Genomic DNA, 27,043 nt, shown 5'->3' with positions numbered 1-27,043 from the left:
GCTGATTCTGGCAATGTTTTCCACTACCAAAGCTCTAACTCAAAGTGACTAGATGACGGGGCAGGAGGAGTCTAGTTTGAGAGCAGATTAAGGGCTTGCTTTTTTAAGTGATTCTAAGATGTGGAACCCAAGTCCAGGGCTGAGAGGGAAGAGAGAAACCAAAGATAATTTAGCCGTTTGATTTAAAAATTGTGATTTTTTAAAATTGCTTTTCCAGTGTTATGGCAAAATGTTCCCTTAGCTCAAAATAATGTTAGTCTAATTTGTTCTATAGGTTATTTTATAAGAACTCAACGAAGCGCATAATTATACTCTTACAACGTTAATTTTATTAATCCACAGGGAAGCATTGCATTATGTCAAATTCATGCAATTAAAAGAAAGTTGCATGTGAGATATGCTTTAAGGTGGTACAGCGTGTGTGAAACAAAACGTTATTTTAATGCAAGATATCCACAGGCATGTAAAGAATTGTGTGTCTGATTTTTCTTTTCTGGTGGCAGAGCATGCTTTGTCTTATGAAGGGGGAAAATTCTCTTTTCATTCCCACTGGAGTTTTTCTTCAACCCGTAGCAGCAAAACATCATCTATCTATACCAAAGTATTACAGTGATAAAAATGCTCAAAATTGTACCTCTTCTTCAAAGTCAAAATTAAATATTACCTCCTCCATGAAGTTGTCCCCAATTTCATCAGCTAAACTAATCTCACCTGCTACTGTGGTCCCATGGTATTTGGTTTGTATATAAATTTAAAATTTATCACACTTTCTTCAGTTATATTTTGTTTATTTCATATCAGTCTTTCTCCCACTATGGTAGTCTTTAGAGCTTCAGTTGGGAAAAAAAAATCAGCTGTGTCTTCCACTAAGCCTTAGTTCAGTGCCTTTTACAGTTTCTGCACTGAGACAGTGATACTCTATTTAAATACCTGGGATTTGAAGTCTTATTAGATGAGATTGACTGTTGAATCTGCCGTTTCTAGCTGTGCAATGTTAGGTAAACTGCATAACCTTTTTCTTCTTTCACATTCCTCACCTCTAAAATGGGGGAAATATGGAATCATATATAATAGCATTGTGGTGAGTTTAAAAATGAGATAATAAACACATAAAACTAGCAGAGTTTTGGTACTTAGGCCATAAAATATTATCTATTGTTATTACATGCTTGGTAAATCGATATAACTATTAGAAAATTGAATTTGAACATGCCTGCTTTTATCCTTTAAGGGCTAAACTCAAGGCCCAGTTTATTTAAAAATTTTCCTTGATGCTGCCACTATATGTCTTTTTATTTTTTACTGAGGTCTTCTAATGATGTTTATAGCCTAGGATGCAAAACTAAGCATTTGATTATGAACTCCTTTGCCCTATTCACTAATTATTTGGTGTTTGCTTCCCAACATATTTGACGTTTGAGTGTTGTAATGTAGGTTCTGTGACTGATGAGAAATGCATACCCTAAAGTAGTCGATCTTAGGATAGCACCAGGCAAACTTAACTGCTACTTGTCAAATGAGAAGAAAAGAAAATAAAGAAATATGGCTCTTGACATTTTTCCATTTTTTCCTTTACCCTCAGTATTCTAATCCTCCTAACCTTAAACTACCACATCTTCCAGCTTTGAAGATGGAATTTTCCTTGAGTAACAATGTGATCAAACTTGAAGACAATCCATTCTCTCACTTATTTTAGCAAGTTTATATGACATAATATCTGTATTGGAAGGAATGTGAAGTTCAATTCATACTTGAGGTCTGAATTTCTGTGAGGGAGGCCTCTATCAGTGAGTGCAGCTCATTCCCTTTTGAATGATGTATTTACCTGTTTACAGCATACAATTTAATGGCTTTTAGTATATTCACAGAGTTGTGCAAACACAATCCTAGAATATTTTCATCACCCCAAAGGGAAACCCTGTATTTTTTAGCAGTCATCCCCTTAACACTTTTCCCCACCCTTACCACCAACACCAGGTGATAAAAAAAAAAAAAAAAGATGAATTAATGTCCTTTGCAGGGACATGGATGAAGTTGGAAACCATCAATCTCAGCAAACTAACACAGGAACAGAAAACCAAACACCGCATGTTCTCACTCACAAGTGGGAGTTGAACAATGAGAACACATAGACACAGGGAGGTGAACATCACACACAGGGGCCTGGCGAGAGGTGGGGGTTCAAGGGGAGGTATAGCATTAGGAGAAATACCTAATGTAGATGATGGGTTGATGGGTGCAGCAAACCACCGTGGCATATGTATACCTATGTAACAAACCTGCACCTTCTGCACATGTATCACAGAACTTAAAGTATAATTTAAGAAGATAAATAAATAAGTAAATAAGAATATTTGCATATATATTATTAAGAAAACATGGAGAATATTTTATCAGAAGAAATTTTATTTATTTCTTCATTGGGCTTTCTGAGGACAAGTTGAGAAATCAAACAATAAAAAGGCAATGTAAGCATGCTTTTTAAAAAGAGGCATCATAAACAATTTTCTCTCAATGAATGGATGAGTTTGACAAACAGCTTCTTAAGCAATAATTAATAATATGTTATTAGAACATGTTTCTTTCTCCATTGGTTCATATGACATAGGTTTAGATATGCAGCTACATAAACATACTTTCTTTAAAGTGCCTCGTAAGCTGTTCTTGTTCACTGAATCCAAGAGTTTGACTGAGAAACACCTTTGTAAGCAAACATGAAAATATGATAATAGAGTATGTTTCTTTCTCTATTGGGCTCTATAAGGATACGTAGAAAAATATTGCCATAAAAATGTTTTATATCTTTATGCCACATACCTAGATATTTCTCCATTTCAAATATATAACAAATCCACCAACCACAATGCATATATGATTAATACATTTAAAAAAAGGATTCCTAAACATGCTGCTAGAGACCCTATCACAGCTGAAACGTCTTCTATTCATGAGATTATTCCGAAAACTACCAATTCTATTGGCTATATATTCATTATATTCTCACCTATCCCATATTCATCCCTTTTGCATAAATATTTCAGGAAACATTGGTTTTTCTAGTTGGTAGATGCAGATGATATATGACGTTTTCTTGATATGCACATTTTCTGATAAATACATTTGTGTGCATGTGGTATTCATCTGCACGTGCTTTAAGTTCACTTTCATGTACTCTTCTTTCCGATTATAAATCCAACATTACACATTGACTGTTACCTCCTTAATCTCTCTCATTTTTTAACTCCTACCACATTTTTTGCTCTTTGACCTTCTGCTTTCTTATAGCCCCTTGATTTTTATGTTCTAATGTGAGCACTGACCTTATCTTCCTTTTTCATCCAGTTTATAATGCTGTTACTCTATAACTTCCTCTTTTGCTACTACCCAACACAGGGCAGGCACTGTTGTGTATGGTTTATAGATATTAAAAAAGGATTTGGCAGTGTGCAGTGGCTCACTGCTGTAATCCCAGCATTTTGGGAGGCCGAGGTGTGTGGATCACCTGAGGTCAAGAGTTCGAGACCACCCTGACTAACATGGTGAAACCTTTTCTCTGCTGAAAATATAAAATTAGCTAGGTGTGGCAGCACATGCCTGTAATATCAGCTACTCCAGAGGCTGAGGCAGGAGAATCACGTGAAACCAGGAGGCCGAGGCTGTAGTGAGCTGAGATCATGCCATTGCACTCCAACATAGGCAACAGAGAGACACTCTGTCTCAAAAAAAAAAAAAAAAAAGGATTCACAACCCAGTGAGGCCGCTACTATTATTAATTCATTACGTAGATTAAGACACTAAGGCACAGAAAATATTGCACCACCATACTCTCGTAAATTGAAAATAATGGCTCTTTTTGTTCCATTACCTAAATCTTTCTCTTGCCAATATTTTAAACTTTTTTGTCATCTCACCCTTCCTCCTTCTTTTCTTCCACCAACCTTTCCTAGAATAATTGCAAGTTAGATGAAATACTTTGTCCTTACATCTAGGTAACTAAGTGATATTCTGGAAAACCAGAATACAGCTATACAGATATCATAGCCTGGCTGATTAGATATATATTATATATGTTTATATTAAAATATTATATTTTATATATTATTTAAGATTATCTAATATTTATCAATTAACTTATAATTAATATTAATTAGTTATATATAAATATATATATTATATATATTTATATATATATATATATATATATATATATATATATATATACCTCATCTGGAGACTCAACTAGGGTATTTATATATACCCACATCTGAAGGGTATATATGGAGACTCAATCTGGAGACTCAACTAGGGAAGAATATGCTTCTAAACACATCCCAGATGTTTGCAAGATGTTATGTCCTTATGAATGTATGACTGAGTTCCCGTTTTATTGTTAAATATCTATCAGGAACAGCTCTGAGATCCTAGATACAAGATCAGAGCTCCAACATCAGAGCTGATTTTGTCTATTCTTGAAACTGTCTCCTTTCTTATCTTTGACCTGCAAGCCACTCTTAGGTCCTTGCCATATGACTACCTCTGGTAGACAGTTCACAAAATGGCTATTTGCTTCTTCAAGGCCAGCAGGAGAGATTTCGCATTTTGAACCTCTCCCTTCAAGAAGAGCCAAACCCTTTCAAAGGCCCTCTTGATTGAAGCACACCTCCCCAGGATAATCTCAATCCTTAACTTAATCTATTTTATCTAATCTCTTAATCCTTTACTCTTACCAAATGACTTCATTTCTTTGGAACATGGTGATACAAGTCACAAAGAGGACACTCTGATTTATGAAATGTGTGTTTCTTTCCATTCCTACCCATTTCCCCCTTTCAAAGAAAATAATATCATTGACTCTAAGGTTAATCTGTTTTTGTTTTGTTGTGTTGTGTTTTGTTTTGTTTTGTTTTGTTTTTCTGAGATGGAGTCTCGCTTTGACGCCCAGGCTGGAGTGCAGTGGCGCAATCTCGGTTCACTGCAAGCTCCGCCTCCCGGGTTCACACCATTCTTCTGCTTCAGCTTCCAGAACAGCTGGGACTACAGGTGTCCGCCACCACGCCAGTCTAATTTTTTTTATTTTTAGTAGAGACGGGGTTTCACCATGTTAGCCAGGATGGTCTCAATCTCCTGACCTCGTGATCCACCCACCTCGACTTTCCGAAGTGCTGGGATTACAGGCGTCAGCCACTGTGCCCGGCCTAAGGTTAATCTTTTTCTTTTCATCTGGATCCTTTTGACCCTCTGCTTTTTATTATCTTTTTTATTAATTATAAATAGTCTTCTTTATCTTCTATCAATACTATCTTTTTTTTTCAGCAAACACTGCTAGTTTACATAAGTTTCCCTCAAAATTTTAAAAGTTATTAACATTGCCTTTTTAAGGAAACTTTTTAGTGATTTTTTTCCTAGTTTCATCCCCTGAAAAATTAATATCACAAATATACATTGTGTGTTTATATATTACACATATCTCAATGCTTTGTACATTAAAAAATAAGATTTTTTCATGCCCACCTACCAAAAAAATCCCTAATTTTGCCCATGAGGGTGATACTGTCCTCACTAAGAGTACAAGCTCTACACTATGACCACCTTGCCTTTGTAGCTACCATTCAACCTTCCTTCTCTTCGTGATGAACATTCTTGAAAGACTGAGGTCTTCCCTCCTATCCATTTCTCGGGTTCTTACAATTTAACTTCTGCCCTTACCATTTTCTTGAATTTTTCACAAAGGTCATCACTGTCTTATTCTTTGCTTAATCTAATAGACACATTTTAGTCCTTATTACATTTGAACTCTTTGACAATTTACATTGCTGATCTTGACTTTACTTCTTGAAACTGTCTCCTTTCTTGTCTTTGAAGAGGCAATGTTTTCTATGTGACCTGGTTCACTCTTTTCTGTGTGTCATGGTTTTTTTTTTTTTAAATTTTTTTTTTTTTACCTCCAAATCACTTAGAATTCCATATTCAACTTCTATTTACCTTTATATATTTTGTGTGTTATTTCATCCCCTGTCCTCACCTACTACCTCTATGCTGATAAGCCAGCTCTTGTCTTCCTCTATATTTCTCTGGAGCTCCAGGAACATTCACCTTTCTGATCTGTATGGCCCACAAATACACAGAGCCACCATTTTCGTCGCTACTGCTGGTTCCTGCCTACCTTTCTTATTTGAACAAAACACATTATTTTCAATCTAACTTATATGACTTGAGCATCTTCTTTCTTGTTCTTTATCTCTCAGTCACCATAATTATTTATGTATAAGAAGGTTAAAAGATATTATTTATTTTGATTTTCATTCTGAATAATCTGAACCAAAGGATTAACATGAATCCATTAATAAAAGCTTTTTGTTTTCCATCCAAATATCCTCCAGCACATCATCTTTACTGCAGCCATAGAATATTTTTAAAATCTAAATCTGGTCATTTTGCTTAAAACTATTTGATATAACTGTATTTAAATAAAATACGAAATCCTTAGTATTCACACATTGTCTTTTGATAATTAGCCAGTATCTAACAAGTTTATCACTTGAGCTCTCTTGCCTGTCCTAAATTCTACTATCACAAATCTCATGTCTAGAAAAACTATATCATTAATGATTTTTATATACTATATCATTGATGATCTTATATATTATATCATTGATGATTTTTATATAGTATATCATTGATGATCTTATATACTATATCATTGATGTTTTTATATACTATATAATTGATGATTTTCATATATTCTGTATTATTGATTATTTTTATGTGATTTTAACTCATTTGTATACAAAAATCGTCAATATTATAGTTTTTCCAGACATAACATTTGTTACAGAAGACTTTGGGACTGTCAAGAGAGTTCAAGTAATGAACTGTGTTATTAGGCACAAGCAAATTTTTTTTTTTTTTTGAGACGGAGTCTGGCTCTGTCGCCCAGGCTGGAGTGCTGTGGCGTGATCTGGGCTCACTGCAAGCTCCGCCTCCTGGGTTCACGCCATTCTCCTGCCTCAGCCTCCTGAGGAGCTGGGACTACAGGCGCCTGCCACCACGCCTGGCTAATTTTTTTGTATTTTTAGTAGAGACAGGGTTTCACCGTGTTAACCAGGATGATCTCGAACTCCTGACCTTGTGATCCGCCTGCCTCGGCCTCCACAAGCAAATTTTTAAAAGATAATGTGTGAATACTAAGGAACTTGTATTTTATTTAAATCCAGTAAATCATTAAGTCATGAGTTCAGTAGAGCTCAGTTTCCATTTTCACCTTTCAATATATGTAGGGCCTTAGTTAATTCATTGCAATTCCATAGCATTAAAATTTATGTTCTATTTACTTTATTTTATCTTTTTAGTTTCCACATGAAACTCATTTTTTTTATAATAAATCCAACTTAAAATTCCTCTAGTCTTTTCTTGAAGGTTGAATCTAAGTTCCAGGGACTTATTTTTCTTCATGGGATGGGACAGAGCAGATAACACAGGGTTAATTCTGGTCATCTATCCATGTTGACATCAATAGGCTTGATAGTCCATTTTGTTATTTGTTTGGCAAATCTACATTTATTCTGGCTACGAGTCTCCTTTATGCATATGCCTCTTTGATGGTACTCAAGGTCATGTTTATACCTCTCAAGCACAGAAAATTTAAACTGGGACTTACCGAGACTCTGTAAGATGAAATCAGCCCTATAAAATTGCCTCATACAAGGTGCTGCTCCTTCTAATCTGCTCTTCTTTGTTAAGGTGGCTCAAAGTTCTTGACAAAATTGTTGATCCATCGCAGGAGCCCACCTGAGAGGCAGAACTTAGGTATTATTCTAATATCCACATACTTATTATATGTTTTTGTAGTATGTGTACCTCTCTTTAGAATGAACTTTGGCATCTTGGTACACATAGCTCCTTATCATAGAGCATAATCAGCTTTTAACTCATTTGATTCCGTTGAGCTTAATTTCTGAATTTCTTTACCTCTCTTATGACCCAGATCAGAAAATCTAGGAACATAAATTTAGATAAGCTTATGACTGATCCTTCTGAGCATCTTGGTGTGAGGATAAACTGGGCCTGGAATTGTGCCTGCACTCTACTTGCCAAGTCCTGTATCCTGGTTAGGGACAGCCCAGGGGAAGGAGCACCCTTCTGCAATTTAGTAGTCATATTTTCTTGTAGAACTCTCTTAAACCCACAGTCATATCCTGGTAATATTGAACAAGTTCTAGTTCCCAAATGTGCCCTACACTCTAGTGCCTGGTTGCCTTATATATATAATTTCTCTACCTCATCTTCTTTAGCTTAATAATTTCCACACAGCCTTAGACTTCATCTCAAGGACCAGATCATTAAGGAAGCCTCTAGCTTTTTTCTCTCTTTTTTGTCCAATAACTAATCCTCTTACGATTATTCTCCATTTAGGGTTGTTGTAGGTATTACGTGAGTTAACACATACAGCCTGCTTAGCCACATGTTTTGGGTATATATTCAGCACTAACAAATACAGCACCTCATCTCTTTTCAGTGCTCAGTCATACTGGTTAAATAATGATTAATTTGATAAAGAATCTGAAAAGTTATAAATATCCACTCTAAATCTCAGTTAAAATCTTTTGACAACTTTGACAGCCTGGCTCTTATTTTGTCTTCCACCACATGGTGTCTAAGTTTTACTCTTTCTTCTGCAAATCCCTTGAAATGAATCTGTCCTGGCATGGTGGCTCACGCCTGTAATCCTAGCAGTTTGGGAGGCCGAGGTGAGTGGATCACGTGAGATCAGTGGTTTGAAACCAGCCTAGCCAACATGGCGAAACCCCATCTCTACTAAAAATACAAAAATTAGCCGGGCATGGTGGTGCATGCCTGTAATCCCCACTACTCGGGAGGCTGAGGCAGGAGAATCACTTGAGCCCTGGAGGCAGACGTTACAGTGAGCCAAGATCACGCCACTGCACTCCAGCCTGGGCAGCAGAGTGAGACTCTGTCAAAAAAAAAAAAAAAAGAAAAGAAATTGATCTGTCTTTGCTGTAAATAAAAAAAAAATACTTTTTTCACTTTCTTTATTACAGCACTAAATATTATTGGCACTGCAATATTTAAATGTAGAGATAATACTACTATATTCTTCTTAGATGGGTAGCAAGTCAGTTTGTTTCTTTTTTGGAACAGGTACATATATCTATTGATTTTTTAAAAAATGTCATACCGCCTAGGAAAGGAAAGAATTTAATTGGCAGCATGGAAGATTTTGTTTTGTAAGCCCCAAACTTTAATACATGTATTCCATATCATGTGTGTGTGTGAATGTATGTGCACACATATACTTCTGCACGTGTATACTCAGAGGAGAAAAATAGTATATTCTATGGTACAGGGGATTCAACTGCAACTCCCAACAATTCATGTTCTGTTTAATCCTCTTCTTTTGAGAGTGTGCAAGTCCTATAAATATAATGAGAAAGCACTTCTGTGATTATGTTACCTTATATAGCAAATGAGATTTTACAGATGTAATTGGAGTCACTAATTTATTGACTTTGAGTTATGCAAATAAGGAATTATCCTGAGTGGACTAAACCTAATCAGTGAGCCCTTAAAATGAAGAACCCCTTCCTTTGATGGAGCCAGATACTATGGACCACATGGCTAGGATGTGAGGATGGTCTCTAGAAACAGGTTTGGTTCTGAAACTAAAGACATCCTTGGCCAACAACCAGCAAGCAAGTAAGGAACTCAGTCCTACATCCTCAAGGAAAATAACTTTGCCAACGGTTATTCTGAATGGGCTTGGAAGAGAAAGCTAAGACTCAGATAGTACTGAGGCTCCAGCTGATACCTTGATTTCAGCCTGTGAGACCCTGAGCAGTGGAGCCAGCAAACCTGTGCCGAGACTCCTGATCCGAGGAAAGTGTGAGTGCTATGAACTCCATATTTATGTGTCCCCCAAATTTGTATGTTGAAACTCTAACCCCCAATGGGATAGCATTAGGAGGTAGAGCCTTTGGGAGATAATTAGGTTTAGATGAAGTCCCCAAGATGGGGTCTCCATGATGGAATCAGTGTCCTTATAAGGAGATGAAGAGACCCAATCTCCCTCTTTCTCTCTCTCTGCCACGTGAGGATATATCAAGAAGGCAGCAATCTGCAAACAAGGAGGAGGGCCCTCAGCAGGACCCCAGTTGGCCAGCACCTTGATTTTTGACTTTTCAGCCTCCAAAACTGTGAGAAATAATTTCCTATTGTTTAAGCCACCCAGTCTATGGGATTCCTGTTATAGCAGCCCAAACTGACTGAGAGAGTGATATCATACATTTGAGCTGTTTTAAGCCTCTAAATTTGTGATACTTTGTCACACAACAGTAGATAACTAATAGAGTTGTTTTGAATACAAGGATAAGCCTCTGTTTTCTGATTGAGACTTATAAGCACCTCACCTGTTGTTTGTGGCTGTGTAAAGAGCACTAAGCCTTCTCCAAAAAGTGCTTTATAGAAAAACACCTGTGAAGCACCGCAGAGGAGGCCAGGTGCAGCCATCAGCATCGGTATTTAGGAGAGAAAGACTATGACATTCACCTTGGACAAGGCTCCACACCAACAGGGTGGATACGTTTTATTTTAACAGAACCAGTTCACTCTCTTTCTCCAAGAAGACTATATCCTTCTTTGCTAATGACAGCGTACTGAGAGAGAAAGAAAGTAATCATGTAAAGTTGCTCTACTCCAAGAAGAATTAAATGGAGCACCTATAATTATCTCCTTTCTCCATGCAAAAATACCTTCAAGTGACACTATGGAGAGCTCATTTAGGCCAACTGCAGAGTGACAGTTTTCTCCTTCTGCAGGAAAAGGATAATCAGCTTCATTAATCCATTCAGACCTCCAGGGTATCATTTATTAAATTGCTCCCAATGTGCCTTATTCACTCCCAGGAAATAATTTACATACTAGGGGAATTTGATTCACTATCAAGGATATACCATTTTAAACAATTCTCATTTTCATTCGTTGGTAGAAGGTAATAACTTATGCAAAATATGTGCAGGCGTAGATTATGCCATGCTGGGAAATTATTTAAGTATTACTGTCAGGATGCCAATATTCCATAAAAATATCTGCAACATGCAATTCAATGAATTTAATGAAGATTGATTTTCGTGTTTTTCTTGCCCTTTTCCTCCCCCTCCAAACAATTAAAAGTAATCTTACATAAAATTTTAGGACCTGAAAGCATAGACTTATTGACAAACGAGAATGAAAATCATAGAAGTGGCTTCTCTATTTCATTATTCTCTCGGCCTTTCAACTGAAATCACAGTTGAGGCTATTTTTTTTGTTGTTGTTGTTATATTAGCCACCATCTGAACATTTACTTATATTTTTGAGACACTTTACTTCCTTCCAAACTGAAACACTAGCCATCTGATTCATGCAGGAAACTTTTTGGTTTTAAGTTACATTAATAAAATCATGTTTCAACTGGTTAAGCTCTATTTTCTAGAATAAGAACGCTCTAATGATAACAAATACGTATACGTAGCACTTACCCTGTGTCCAGGTATTGTTCCAACTGCTTTACACATCTTCATTCTAATATTCCCTTAAACAAACCTGTGAGGCAGTTACTAGTGTTAACACAATTGAAAAATAAGGAAATCTAGTCACAACAATTAGACAAAACAGAAATTACTCATGAATTTTTTATGATGAATAGTCTCTATCAGACTGCTTGATTTAAAAAATACAAATACTTCACTCTTGCAGGGATAGCTACTAAACTTCAAGTGGAGTAAATGATAATAGTGAATAAGACAACACATAAAAATCTCTTCAGTTCTCAAATGTTACCTGCTGCCTTGAGTTGTTAATGAATGGCCTCAAATGAGAAAAATCAGACCTAGTTCCTGCCCTCCCACTAACTAGCTGTGCTTCTTAATACTCCTGTTATCTTACTAGAAAATAAGTTAATGATGCTCGCGAGCATCCTTTAAGCAATGAAACTCTAACTTTTTTTTCCCAAGATTTATCTGTAAATGGTATATGACTTGACTAAAAACTGAAAAATAAAGTTATAACCAGGAATACGTTAAGACGTAAATTCCTCAAAACTCACCCCCTCCGCTGAAACAACATTGCATAATTATAGTTGGGGGATATATTTTCTAAAGAACAAAAATGGAGTAAATCCTCTAATATATTGAATTTGCTTCTTAACAAATCTGCCAATATCCAACTCCAAATGTGATGGCAAAATATTTCTTTATCCAGGTAGCACATGACAGCTTATACAATCAATATGCTGGCCAGCAGCAGATTGAGTGTCTTGTCCCCTAACACATTATTTTTCACTGACACAGCAAAATCTTAAGATCAAATAAATAGAAATTGAGCCTTCCATCCCTCTTTCTAGGCTCAGAGCAGAGTTTGCAGAATGCTGTGAAGTTCACATCACTTCCCCTGCTGCAATCGGTCATGTATTTAAATCTTAAAAGATGTAAATTGTAGGCTTATAAGAGTGAGAGCCCCGTGTCCATGTAAGCAGAAAATATTTTAAATTATTCTCTGACAGTGCAAAAATATAGCTACTGAGATTTTAGCTGATGGACAGTTGGGAACTTGGAATGTAAATCAGAAAGTCAGCCAAGAAACAGGGTTTTTCTTGCTGGTGTGGAGGTTATTATTACTATCCTTTTCTCTCCCTGAGCACTAAGCTTTTAATTTTGGCATTTGCAAGACAATGTCAGGCAAGCCTCTGCACAGTTTCACAGCCTAGAGTATTTTCAATGAAATAACACATCGATTAAATGAATGTGACTGAAACGTTTGCTGTTCCAGATGTAAATAAATTACTCTCTGGTATTTATTTAACTGCATTTATCAAAAGATTATGTTGGGACATGGGGATATCAGACTTCTTGAGGAATGTGGATAGAATATTTGTAACCTAGACTTTTCACCCATGAATCTAAGTTTCTGGAAGGCATTAGTGGAATGCTGAGGAATATCTGAGCCAAGAATCTGAGCTCATAAAATACTCAGTTCAGAAAAGAGCCACCAAGATGAGACTGCTACCAGCTGAGACACATGACAAGACCATGATTTTGTAGGAATTTGTTTCTCCACAGAAAGCCTATTTGTGATACTTTAAAGCTGTGTGTAGATGTTAGTGCTTAATGATGCTGAAAGACTGAGGAAAGGTACAGAATAGAACAATTTTTTAGAGTACATGCTCTGCAATCAGATAGTACTAGAGCCCAATTTTGCTTCTTTTTCTAACTTGTGTTGTGATATTTGGCAAATAGCCAAATATTTTTAAGTGCTTGGCTTTAAAATTGGGGAATATACCTTATTTTTTTTCTACAAATTATGCAAGAGAATTCATAAAAATACATTGCATGTTTCTTGGCACCAAAACGTCAAAAAATAAATTTTATTATGGTGAGCTAGTTCCAAAAGGCTTAGAAGAAGTTGAACAAATGCTTTACCTGACCTTCAGAGGAACTGAAACTATTATGTTCTATAATGTTGGGGTAGAATTTAGACAGGGGACCCATCTTTCAGGCACTTAGTGAATGTTGACAGAAAGAAATGGCTTCCACTTAAAAAGGATTGGAAAGACTATAGATTTTATTTTACCTTCTTTTGGAAAGAGTTTTTAAAGGTAATATTACAGAACCGAATATAACTTGGTCTTAAAAAATAAAGTAGTTGGGTATTCTCATTTAAAAAATTTGCATTTGTAATGACTAATTTCGATCAGGCAAATAATTACTGGCAATCCTCTGTAATATTTTTACTCCATATTTAAAGGTTTCTAACCTTTATCATTTCATATTTCTTTTGTGTTTTAGCCAATACTAGGCTGAAGAGTTGGTAAGCATGTCATTAAAACTTGTTGAAATTAAAGAAATGGTTGAATCATAGAAGAAGAGATTTTGAATATATCTTAAGGAGAAGTGTGTTTTTTTTAACAGCCAAGAAAGGTGATGTAGATATGATTCCAGACATTTGAAGGAAACTCCAATTTTTTAAAATATTTGGACTACTCCTCTATTCAGTTATAATTGTGTGAGTATTTGCTAAGGAGAAAAACTAAGCAATTATTGATGGAGAACTAAAATACTAATTGTAACTAATGTCATTATTTAAAGTTTCTGATAAAAGCATTTTATTACTTCAAAGAATCAAAGGCTATAATGGTTTATAGTATTACAAATTTTAGAATAAATTTTAAAAAATCTTGATGTTTTAGAATGTATAAACCAAAGTAGTTTTGTTCAAAGTACTAAGTAGATTAGTTCTGTGAAAGCTGTCTATACTGCACTTTTCTCTAAAGCAAATTATATTTTGCTATTTATTTCTATGACAAGAAAATCCCATGAAAAATATCTCAGGAGAGAGAGATATAAAATGAAAAATGGATTTGGTTGCTGCTTAGGGGTGTAATCATCCTATGAAGGTGTGAGAATATTTTTAGGATTTTTGTAAAACTTCTTTATTGAGTCTGGGTTTTATGCTTACATGCTTGAGAAACAGTCATGTTGGTCATCATTTTCTGCCTCTGCTATTTCTCTCTCCTTTGCTGACCCAGAGGACCCAGAATGTTTTAGGATGCTTTCATATACTTTCTCCCATCATATATACATATAGCTCTCTTTAAACTCCTCAAAACACTGCAAACCTTTACCAAAGCTTTGCTTAACCAGCCTCAGTACTAAAAACAAATACATGTCATGAGCAAGCAGCAAGTAATTCACGATTTCTTTTTCTTTTTCTTTTTTTTTTTTTTGAGACAAGAGTATCGCCCTGTCACCCAAGCTGGAGTGCAGTGGCTTGATCTCAGCTCACTGCAACCTCTGCCTCCTGGGTTTAAGTGATTCTCCTGCCTCAGCCTCCCGAGTAGCTGGGACTACAGGCACGCGCCACTACACCCAACTCATTTTTTGTATTTTTAGTGGAGATGGGGTTTCACCATGTTGGCCAGGCTGGTCTCGAACTCCTGGCCTCAGGTGATCTGCCCGCCTTGGCCTCCCAAATAATTCACAATTTTTAAACATAATATGAAAGTTTTATGGTCCTAGAAGACACCCACATAGCAAAGGAAATGTTCAACGTGTGTGCAATGGCCTGTGTGCAAAAGAGATAAACCTACTGTGCAAGCCCCAATTTAAGACCTGCTTATTTCCATCTGGAAATGAGTGCCACATATGTGGGTTTTTTTCAGAGAGTAACCTTTGTCCCACCTAATCATCATGAAGTTTTCTAAAATCCTGCATTATTCAAATTTAAATGACACTTGTGGTTGACAATGAACACTAGTGAAGTAGTGAAAATCTGAATTGATTTTAAAAATTGATGTAAATATTCTAATTCTTTCCATGTGTAGGCTAAGAACAATCTAATTCACATGACTTAACATAATACTTACCATCTTAGTTTGAAATTTTTGCATTTAGATATAAATGACTATTTTCTTTGTAAAAAGTGGTTGGACATGATATTTTGCTTTATAAAACTTATGAGACAGAGTCAATTCTGCTATCTTCTCCAAAAGAAAGTCGTTCTCAAGGATTGCCATCTACCATCCCCCAAATTGTAAAATGCCCACAAGCTCCAGACATTCACTATGTAGCTATTAAAACAAATGAATTAATAACTACTAAGACATTTTTCAAAATCACTCAACTGAGTTACCCATTACGCTAATAATTCATAGCACAGTTAATTATTCAGTAAATCACAAGATGAAAATTATACATGTCATAAGGTGACTATCATATGCATTTACATATATAGCTACAAATACATAGAAAAAGAGCTAAAAGAAAGTACGTTTCTAATGATTATTTTATTAGGTCATATAATTAGCTGTTTTTATTAGTTATTTTTTTTTTTTATTTTCTCTAATGTTGTTACTTTTATAATAAAGAGTTGGAACTTAGAACTTAAAATAAGAAACACTCTAAGAAAAAAATTAGACAAAGCCACTACTCATAACTGTGATGTTCAGGTTTGGGATTTTTTTATTGTTAGAATTGATGGTAGAAAAGATATGACGTCGCCTAAGAAAGCTTTCAAATATAATTGTCTTAGACTGTGCTGCTACAACAGAATAACTAAGACTAGGTAATTTATTAAAAATAAAAATTTATTTCTCAAAGTTTTGAAGGCTGGGAAGTCAAAGATCAAGGCACTGGTAGGGTTGGTGTCTGGTAAGGGTCTCCTTTCCACTTTCAAGTTGAATCCTCCAGAGAGAAGGAATACTGTTTTTCACATGGCAGAAAAGTGGAGGAGGTGGTGGGGCACAAACTTGTCCATTTATAAAGAACACACTCCCACTATAATGGTGTCAATCCATTGAAGAGGAGAGAACCCTCATGAACTAATCACATCTTCTTTTCTTTTTTTTTTTTTTTGAGTCGGAGTCTCATTCTGTTGCTCAGGCTGGAGTGCAGCGGCATGACCTTGGCTCACTGCAAGCTCTGCCTCCCAGGTTCAAGCAATCTTCCCACCTCAGCCTCCCATTTGGCTGGGATTACACATTTGTGCCACCATGTCTGGCTAATTTTTGTATTTTTAATAGAGATGGGGTTTCACCTTGTTGGCCAGGCTGGTCTTGAACTCCTGACCTCAAGTGATCCTGCCTACCTCAGCTAATCACATCTTAACAGACCTACCTCTTAACACTGTTACAATGGCAATTAAGTCTCCAATACATGATTTTTGGGTGACACATCCAAGCCACAGCAATGATCAACTTCTTTACCATCCATGACATAATGATATATTGAGAGATCATAGAACCGATTTTGACTTCAAAAAGGAAATACGGGCTGTATAATTTAGATGGCTCTAGAAGTATTTGTCTTGTGTATACAAAATGTATTTTGTCTTGTTAGTTTTGTTAACAATTGTATCTACAAGGAGATTATGCAGTAAGTTTTATATACTATCTTGGAGTATTTTGGAAATTATAAAATTACAGTGTTTGTATATTATGATTTTTTAGTCTAGATATTTTCTCTTTTCTCAATTTTACTAAATGGCCCTGATAAAAGCTATAGGAAGTTAAACTGGATGGATGGATGTTATTCATATTAGTAATGGTTTGAATAGAGTTATTTTTTAAAGCAAAGACTTATGAAAATAAGGAGCAAGTATTATATCTTCACTTTGGAGAATATTTTCTGAAGGAAGAATTCATGATTTTGACTATGCAACTGTCATAGCTGTTTATGAAAATGCACTCTCCTTGTAGATTCAATTGTTAACAAAATTAACAAGACAAATACATTTTGTGCTTCACCAGTCTTTCCAAATTATCTGTTCAAATTAAAGATGATAATTGAATGAAAGGGTGAATGACTACAAGCTAAAAATAAAATTTCAACCAGCAAAAAACAATGGTGTCTACAGCAAGAAGCTACATTCAAGTTCACAATCTGGAACTTGTTATGCCCAATAACTCTGCCTTTTTCAAAACCTTGCTTTCTTATAACTTCAAACATTTTAGTATCTCTTCTCCTGTTCTAGTTAATTTATGTGAGGAACCATATTGTGGCAGATCCTTCACCAGATTAAAACTTCCAAACTTCCGACATTATGAGATTTTCAAAGTGATCATTACTCTTTTGCTTTTTACTTCCATACTTAGATAGAACCCCAACAAATGTTGAACCCACATATTTACTCTCCTAAAATTGCTACTGAAAAAGCATGCATTGAACTGGCTGGATTCATCTTTAAATGCAAAAAGATAAACGTAAAATGGGTAATACTACCAAGTAGTCCAACTTTTTCTCCATTAAATTTGTTTTATTTTGATTTCACATAATTATTTTGTATATTCAAGTGTCTCCTCCAACCACCTATACCTTCTCCAATCTTCACCTATAGTGTGTAACCTTGACTCAAAACTCATTTTGAAATTGGATCTCAATCAATATTACCTCTCTCAATATTCTATTACCAACCGAATAGTCATACTTATATGTGGTCCTGTATTCTTCATCTAATTTTACCATGTAAAATTGTCCTGTGTGATTAGTTACTACCAAAGGCCATTTCTTTTATATTTGCTATGGCGCTCATCCTCTCTTAATTACTTATGAACTATATTCCAGCTGTTATTAGGGCACACAAACATAGAGTGTTTGGTCATGTTCTTCTTTTGGTCATCTGCCTTATTTCCCTTCTTTCAGTTACTGCGAGAACATATTTCACATGAAAAAATACTGAGATTTTCTCCCCTGCCAATGACATTTTAAATTATCTAATGCAATTTTCAACATATGCTTTAGAATTCTTGTCAAGGTCACAGAGAGCATTTTCATGGCTAAAATCAATAGAAGTTGCTTTGTCTTCATTTTAAGCAACCACTAAGCAGTGTTTAATACAATTGAGCTCTTTGAAAAAATTACTGGTATTCCTCATTGGATATTGCTTCTCTATATTCTTCAACAGTTGCTGGTTCTGAATAGAATTTAAACTCTGGGCTATTTTAGGGAACATCCCTGAGTCCCTTTTGGTTTTTGTTGTTCTTTTCTATCTACGTTCTTTCCCTAGGTCATTCCACCTATATGTAACTTCCCCCTATGTACTTTTGACTTTCTGTCTATCTATCTATCTATCTATCTATCTATCTATCTATCTATCTATCTATCTATCATCTATCTATCTATCTATCTATCTATCTATCTATCTATCTATCAATCATCTATTTATCTCTCTCTAATGCCTCCTGATATTCCAACTGTATATAAAACTTATTGCATAATTGCTATACTTGAATGTTTAAGTCATAATAAAATTTACGTGCCCACAATTTTTTACTGTATCTTCAAGCTAATCCTTAACCAATATTACCCATTTCACCTAAGTGTTCTAGCTAAATTTTAGAATCCATCCTTCTCTAACTCTAATGGTTCTACCCTAATGCAAAAAAAGACTTATATGTCTTCTGGATAACTACATTTATTGTCTAAATCAGTGTTTTGTTATAGTAGTTACTAAGCAAATATTTTCAAGTAAAAGAAACTCCATAGGTCTTTAAAACTGCTTCTTTTTTTAGAAATAAGAGAAATTAAGAAATCAAGAATTTTTACTATTTTGTGGATATAAACTTAGTTGTAAGAAATAAAAACAAAATTTTAAGAATTTTTTTATAACAAGGAGTCAAGAGGTATAGAATCCAAGGTTTGTATGTCAACCCAGTTTTCGTAGAAAGAATTCAGGCTTTCTCTCTCATTGCTACAGGATGACCACTATAGTCTCCAGTATTATACACTTAGGTAACAATGACCAAGCAAGAAGCAAAAAGTTGGTGCAGTGTTATTTTTCCTTGTAATATTGTAATGAGAAAAGCCCATTAGTTTGTGGTGTTCAGGTGACAACTGCTTAATATAACTACACTTTGACCAACTGATGCTTATGAAAGTCCTCCCCCTTGCTTCTCTCTGTTCCCTCCCACCTCTCCTAATATCTCAGATACTCTGAGTGTGTTATGTAATTAAGTGACCTTTCTGACATGCTGTGACAAATTTAGGAAAACAAATTTTCTTTTCGGTAACACCTATGACTGCCGATTAGATTTCATATCCAACCAGTTTGGTGAACACATACAAAACGTAGCCTCTCTTTAATTAAAAAATAATTTTCACCTTTAACCTTGCTGTTTCTTCGGTTTTCTCATCATCACCAACCTCTGGCTCATGAAGCCCATCTTCCCCATTGATGAGAGCATTTATAAACTTTACTCTCCTATACTTGGTGCTAGTCATGTCATTAATGCAGCTATCTAGTAAATTTATGTAGGGAAGACAAAGGAGCAGGTGGCTGGTTTCTTTGGAGTAGATAGAAACAACTATTCTCACTTTTTCCCCTTTATAACCAGGAAGAACTACAAAGGTCCTCATTAGCTTCTCCTTATTTCTCATTGGCTGTATCATATGGTCACTCTATGCCAATAGATGGTAAACGAAACAAGATGGCTATGGTTGACTTAGTCTGATCATGATTAACTTTTTCAAGGCTTATCAAAGAATTGGAAGAAAAAAGGAGGAAGTGCTGTGAATTAAATAACTAACAATGTCTTATACAATGGCCATGTAAAAAAGATTGGCAAATTTACCAAATAAAAGTACAGATTGTCCAGTTAAATTTGAACATCAGATTAACAAAAAAGTAATTTTTAGAATAAGTATAGAATTATTTAGTACAACTATATAAATATATACTTCTACTAAAAATGATTATTATTCAGTGTTGATCTGTGTCATGGTTTGGCTGTGTTCCCACCCAAATCTCATCTTGATTTATAGTTCCTATAATCCCCACATGTCATGGGAGGGACCTGGTGGGAGGTAATTAAATCATGGGAGGAGTTACGCCCATGCTGCTGTTGTTGCGATATTGAGTAAATTCTCATGAGATCTGATGGTTTTATAAGGTGCTTTCCCCCTTTGCTCAGCACTTCTCTCTCTTGCTCCTGCTGCCATGTGAAGAACATGTTTGCTTCCCCTTCCAACATGATTGTAAGTTTCCTGAGGACTCCTCAGTCATGCAGAAATGTGAGTCAATTAAATCTCTTTCCTTTATAAATTGCCCAGTCTTGGGTAGCTCTTCATAGCAGTGTGAGAACGGAATAATACAATCTGAAACCCACATTCAACTGAACTTCCTGTACAATACCTGGCAAACCTATGTTTAACCAAACTGTAAAGAAGCAAATGTTTGTTATTCTTCCATCCCAAATGGTGTTTCAGGGCACTCTTATTCCATAAAATATTCATCACCAAGGTACACCAAAGTCTTTTCACTGACACAGAAGTTCAAGCCTCCCATTTTGGTCTTTTTGCAAGCATCCCCTCTGCTTCTATCATTCTGTATTCAGGGATTTTCTTTTGATCCTGAGCAGTAAGGTATGAAGAAGAAAGCTTAGAAAGAGAAGAGCTAGAACTAATTTAAACTTGGTTGACTTTCTATGTGACCATGCCTATGCCACTGCTTAAAATGCTGTGAGTATATCTGAGATTAAAGTAGCTTAAGATATTTTTAGAAGATGCCATAATAATATATTATTATATGCAATAAATAAGTACTAAGGAGTCTTTTATTCTGAAGCTTGCTAATCAGACAACTTCATTTTGCTGAGGCATTAACTGCTCTCCAGTCTCAAAATATATGTTGGAAATTCTTAAAAAAAATATTGTTAATATTGTCAAACAGAGAATTTTAGACTTCATGGTAGCTTCCAGATGACCATGTTGTCAGTCAACTCATCAACTCTTAAAACACACAAAATTTAGACAATTACCTGCTCTACTTCTGTTCAATATATGCTACTACATGCTTTCCAAGGAATAGTACAACCATTTAACAGTTCCAAACAGTATCATGTGACCAAATTTACCTTCCTGTTGGATCCCCAATAAAGATGCAAGGAAGAACAGTCACAAAGTTTGCAGATGTTTCTAACTTCATCCTGTAATATTTTGGAATAGAAAGAGTTTTCCACAGGCTGAGTACCACTTGAGCTAATATTAATGAATCTTAGAATATAATATTATCTTAGAAAATAATAGTATCTAAGTGTGTTCTAACACAAGTGTAAATGAGCATTCTCTTATATCAAGGAGGTCTAACAGATGGCTATCAAAGACACTGCTATTTAGCCGAGTTTCTGTTACCACATCAATGTAGTAGAAGCGCATGATCAACCTCTAAGTTTTACCCCATCTGGAAGCAGTTTATCTCCAAGCTCTATAGTTTTTAAATAATTTTTTTAAGTCACTATAAAGAGAGACAGAATAAGAGAGAGAAAGAGAGACAATTTCCCTTCTGAACCATGCAAAAATGTGACCTTAAAGTCAGATGGTTTTGGGTTTAAAAATAAAAATTTGAGACACAATGGATAGTTAACAGGGAAATACAGCTATTCATCTAGTCATATAGAAAATATATTTACATTTTTTGGCTTTAAGATTTTTTGCTTTTTGTTTTCATTACATATCATATGTCTAAAGGCTATATTAAAACTTTGCATGGTTTTATCTTGTATGCATAACTAAGGGAAAGCCTACAGTAGCCACTAAAAAAGGGTAATACCGAAATTATTTTGCTATTGTAGTGATCTGCTTCATATTGTAAGTATAGACATAACTTGGTATATCTAGTAAATATACTGTTATAACCCACATGGCCATATTGCTATTAAAAATTTGAAATTTTTATTTTTCACACAAAATTCAAGTGAGCCTATTTGTAGTTTAACTCATAAGACACCAAAAAAAAAAAAAACCCAAAAGTGCATGTTTCAATTTTGAAAGATCTTTAAAATAAATTATGATGGTGCATGGGGCAACATTCAGTCATAAGAGAATATTTCTTATAAAATACAATGAGTTAATCTATAGAAGAGATTAAAAAAGACACTTATCTATTTTCCTTCTAAAATATTATTTCCAAGTATAATCTTTGAAAATTGAATACTTAGAGTAAATGTTCACATTTATAAGAAACATTTAAATTTAGTGTCAGTCTGCCTTTACATTTCTATTCAAACCAACAAAATGAGTTGAGGTCATTCCCTTTCAAAAAGTGTGAAAACTCAAAGCGTTAATTTACTGTCTTATTTATTCTTTTAATTCAAGATTACTATAAATGACCCTTTGCCTTCGTTAAAATTGGTTACTTAAATAAGCATTGCAATTAAATTCTAACCACTGAATGTCAATTACTTGTAGATTAGGAATATATTTATTTTGATCACTAAGGAAATTGATTTTGTATGCCTTTTCAAACACAGTGAGATCTCAGCATTTATCTCATTTGGATCAGATGAGAGTCCAAGTACATTCCTCAAGTAAATTTCCTTTTATATTTTTTTTCTTAGCTTTGAATATTATGGGGTTTTTTTGGTGTGTTGTTTTATTTTATTTATTTTTTTATTATTGTTATTATTGTTACTTTTTGCGGTGGAGTCTCACTCTGTTGCCCAGGATGGAGTTCAGTGACACGATCTCAGTTCACCAAGACCTTGGCCTCCCGAGTTAAAGCGATTCTCCTCTCTCAGCCTCCCAAGTAGCTGGGACTACAGGTGCGCACCACTGTGCCTGGCTAATTTTTGTATTTTTAGTAGAGACAGGGGTTCACTATGTTGTCCAGGCTGCTCTCAAACCCCTGACCTTGTTATCCTCCTGCCTCAGCCTCCCAAAGTGCTGGGATTACAAGCGTGAGCCACTGCACTGGCGTTATGTTATATTTGTGGGCCAGATGTTTTAATGTATTTTCATATATATGGCTGTTATGGTACTCTAAGTATAAATTAAAACATAATTATATTTCTTCTCATGTTTTTACAACAACTCTCTGACAATGCTTTACCCTTGGATATAACAATGATATTAAAGAGATGCTTCACTTATGGTTTAATAGAATTTTTTGAAAATACCTCTAGAATTATCTTTAATGAGTTGTTACTTTCATGCAGCAGTTACAGATGGAATATTTATTTTATGCAAATTTTAAAATAATCAAAATATAATTTCTTGGAGCTAATTATTCCCAGAAAATGCTTTAGTATGGGTTTTGAAAGTTGTATTAAACAATGAACAAAACAAGTTATTTTCGCCAGTTATAAATTGTTCACTTTATAAATAAAGATTTATATTCAGGGAGTTCTAGAAAATTTTTATAAAAGCTTGGAAGAAAATAACAAAGGGTAGGATGGAAAATGGTTCAAGGAAATGGAGAAGAAAACAATTTAATTCACTTGGGGAATGATATTTAAATTTAGAAATATTTTCACTGATAATTTGCTACTTTTAAATTCTGTAGACCAGCATCTATTAGCTAAAATGTATTTGGTTTTCTCCACAAATACGATCTATTATATTTGTTTTTTTTTTTTTTGCAAGTAACTAAAAAATCCAGAGTCAAGATAGCTAGGTGATAATGGTATTTATTATCTCACATAATAAAAAGTTCTGCTGATGAATTTATATCCAAATAATGTCACTAGGAACTCATGTTCTTTCCATCTTTTTATCCTCCCAACCTCAGCAGGTCTGTTAGTTCACCTCCTGGCTTCCAGATTGCTGCAGTAACTCCAAGCATTACAACCATGTACACTATTGTTCGGAGGCCAAAAAAAGAAACACTCTTTCTTTTTGTGTCAAAAAGCTCATTAATAACTAAAATACATTTCTTAGAAGCACAGAAAATTTATCCAATGCCTCATGGGTCATAAATGCATTGCATTAGCTATCTAATTTAATCATTGGAAAGGGAGATTCAAATTATCATTATTGTTTTAAGTTAATTAAGATTGACTTTTAATGGCTGGGTCTGGGGACAATGTTTTTTCTGAGGAATGTAAACAATTATGAACACAGAAAAATCAAGGGGCAATGAACAAGGGGGAACGGGAAATTGCCTTTTGGATAAGTAACACCCATCTACAGCCGTGCAGTTGTTTATCATGCAATTAATAAAAAATAACAATAAAAATAAATTGCCTTTTGGATAAGTAACACCCATCTACAGCCGTGCAGTTGTTTATCATGCAATTAATAAAAAATAACAATAAAAATAAATCAAAGTAACTCAAAAGTATATTTTTTTAACTCCAGCTGTTACATGAGATAATCATTTCACCAGGGCATATCCTAATAATCAAATCACATTTCCAGCTTTAGTTCATGTTGTATTTTTGAAGCATGATGACTATAAACTTATGTTCAAATGAAAACATTTTTTCTTCCTAAACAGAGCTATTCAAAGAGATCAGTTTTTTTGAGATGTGTAGGTCAAAAGTACTTCTAATTTTAGGAGAACTTCTTAAAGAATTACTTGAAGAATTCTGAAAGAAAAGAAAAAGGAAGAAGAGAAAAGAAAAAGGAAGGAAATAAAAGAAAAGGAAAAGGAAGGAAAGGAAAAGAGAAAAGAAGAAAGAAAAGAGAAAGAAAGAAAGAAAGAAAAGAGAAAAAGAGAAAGAAAGAAAGAGAGAAAGGAAGGAATAAAAGAAAGAAAGAAAAGAAAGAAAGAAAGAAAGAAAGAAAGAAAGAAAGAAAGAAAGAAAGAAGAAAGAAAGAAAGAAAGAAAGAAAGAAAGAAAGAAAGAAAGAAAGAAAGAAGAAAGAAAGAAAGAAAAGGAGGAAGGAAGGAGGAAAGGCAGGAAAGAAGGAAGGAAGGGAAAAAGAGAAAGAGAAGGAACTAGAATCTTTTTCTTTCTATAGCAGAGAACTTCCTTACTTAGTCTGTTTTCATTTCATCTTTTCATTTCATGTTATTTCATTCCACTCCTTTTGTTTCCATGCCCTTTGTAACTCTCCTTTTTAAATGCATTTGTGCCCATGACGTATACAAGGTGCTATGCTAGACCTGTTACAGGGGAAGGAGCACTGTATGGGTAAAGTTCTTAGAGGATAGAAGCCAGTGTCGTAGTTCATGCCTGTAATCCCAGTGCTTTGAGAGGCTGAGGTAGAAGGATTGCTTGAGGCCAAGAGTTTGAAACCATCCTGGGCAACATAGAGAGACCCCAATCTCTACAATCTTTTTTTTTCATTAGCCAGGCATGATGGCATATGCGTATAGTCCTAGCTAGTTGGGAGGATCACCTGAGCCCAGGAGTTCAAGGCTTCAATGAGCTGTGATTGTGTCACTGCACTTCCTGAAAAAAAAAGTAAAAAGTTCTTCGAGGATAATATGATCCTCAAGAATCTTACTGTCTCCAGGACAGAGGTAGATACACAAGGAACCATACAAAATTCAAGGCAGAATGTCATAAAAGTGAGGAGAGAGAAACTTTATGAGTAGAAAATAGGTAAAGATTGAATTAATAAAGAAATATTTGGTTTGGACAGTAGTCTACCTAATATGTTTTATCTTTAGCACCAGAACAATACTTAGCTAATAAAAAAAGATGATGATAAATAATCATAACTTTAGGTAGAGATGAGAATTATTTCAGTAATTTATTCAATTTATGTGCTAAATATTGTGCAAGTATTACCTCATTTAATCCCACAATTACTTGAATTAGTTGCTATTTTTCATATTTTACAGGGGAGTAAATTTATAGTTCAATTATAGAACACCTTGCCAAGAATTAAAGGGCAAGAATTATTGGCATCTCCAGAAATTATTCCAAAGCTGATATTCTTATCAATTAGACTTTTCTGAAACCCATGGTTGATAGTCAATTCCTAATTTGCAATTAAAATTAACTATGAATTTTGTGATAGGCAAAAATTCTTGATTTGGAAGGAAACAAAAAAATATATTATGCCTATTTCTGTTTTTACATAGGGACTGCATGTTATTTAAATCTGTTGGGAAGTGTTATATAGCTTGACACAAAGGAACTTTACTTCCAAGAACACTATAGTTGTTTATCTTCTCAACTGCCTGGTGTGGAGTATGTTTCTTTAGTAATTTCCTGCCATAGTAAAAGTGATTTTTTATTGTTAAAGGTCACTGACTTGAAGAAACCTTGATTTTTATTTACAGAAGGAAGTCTAAGACTACTCAAAGCCTAACAATAGCTAAATGCAAAACACAGTTCTGAGGATTATTTGTAGCAGAGTAAATAAAGCTCTTAAACTTGAAAGCATGATTTACATGTTTGAACAATTAATTTACAATGTAAGGTTGAAAAGTACACACATTCCATGCATATTTGAGACATCTTGGGGCTATGGTACGAAACTAGATTGGACACCAAAATGTGTTAATATAAGAAGTAATGATAGTAAAGCAGTTTTGAACAGTAACTCTTGAAAAACGTGGCCCAGGCTGTTATTATAAAGGGCAAAGTTTAAAACAGAGTTCTTTGAATGTATCCTGAAAATAACTTTGCTGATCTCAAACCATAGGCCTTTTTCAAGTTTCAGATTTGGTATGGAAATTTTTAATGTGAAATAATCATCATTATAATAATTAACTGATTACTTAATATGAGCAAGTCACTAGATAAATATGATGTATAATTATTTCCTTTACTTCTCACAATAGTCTTATAAAATAACTAGGAATGTTTTCCTCATTTTGAGATATTT

The sequence above is a fragment of the Symphalangus syndactylus genome, chromosome 16 (genome assembly GCF_028878055.3).
Source record: "Symphalangus syndactylus isolate Jambi chromosome 16, NHGRI_mSymSyn1-v2.1_pri, whole genome shotgun sequence".
NCBI classification, from domain to species: Eukaryota; Metazoa; Chordata; class Mammalia; order Primates; family Hylobatidae; genus Symphalangus; species Symphalangus syndactylus.
Note: the sequence above shows the minus strand (reverse complement) of the source record.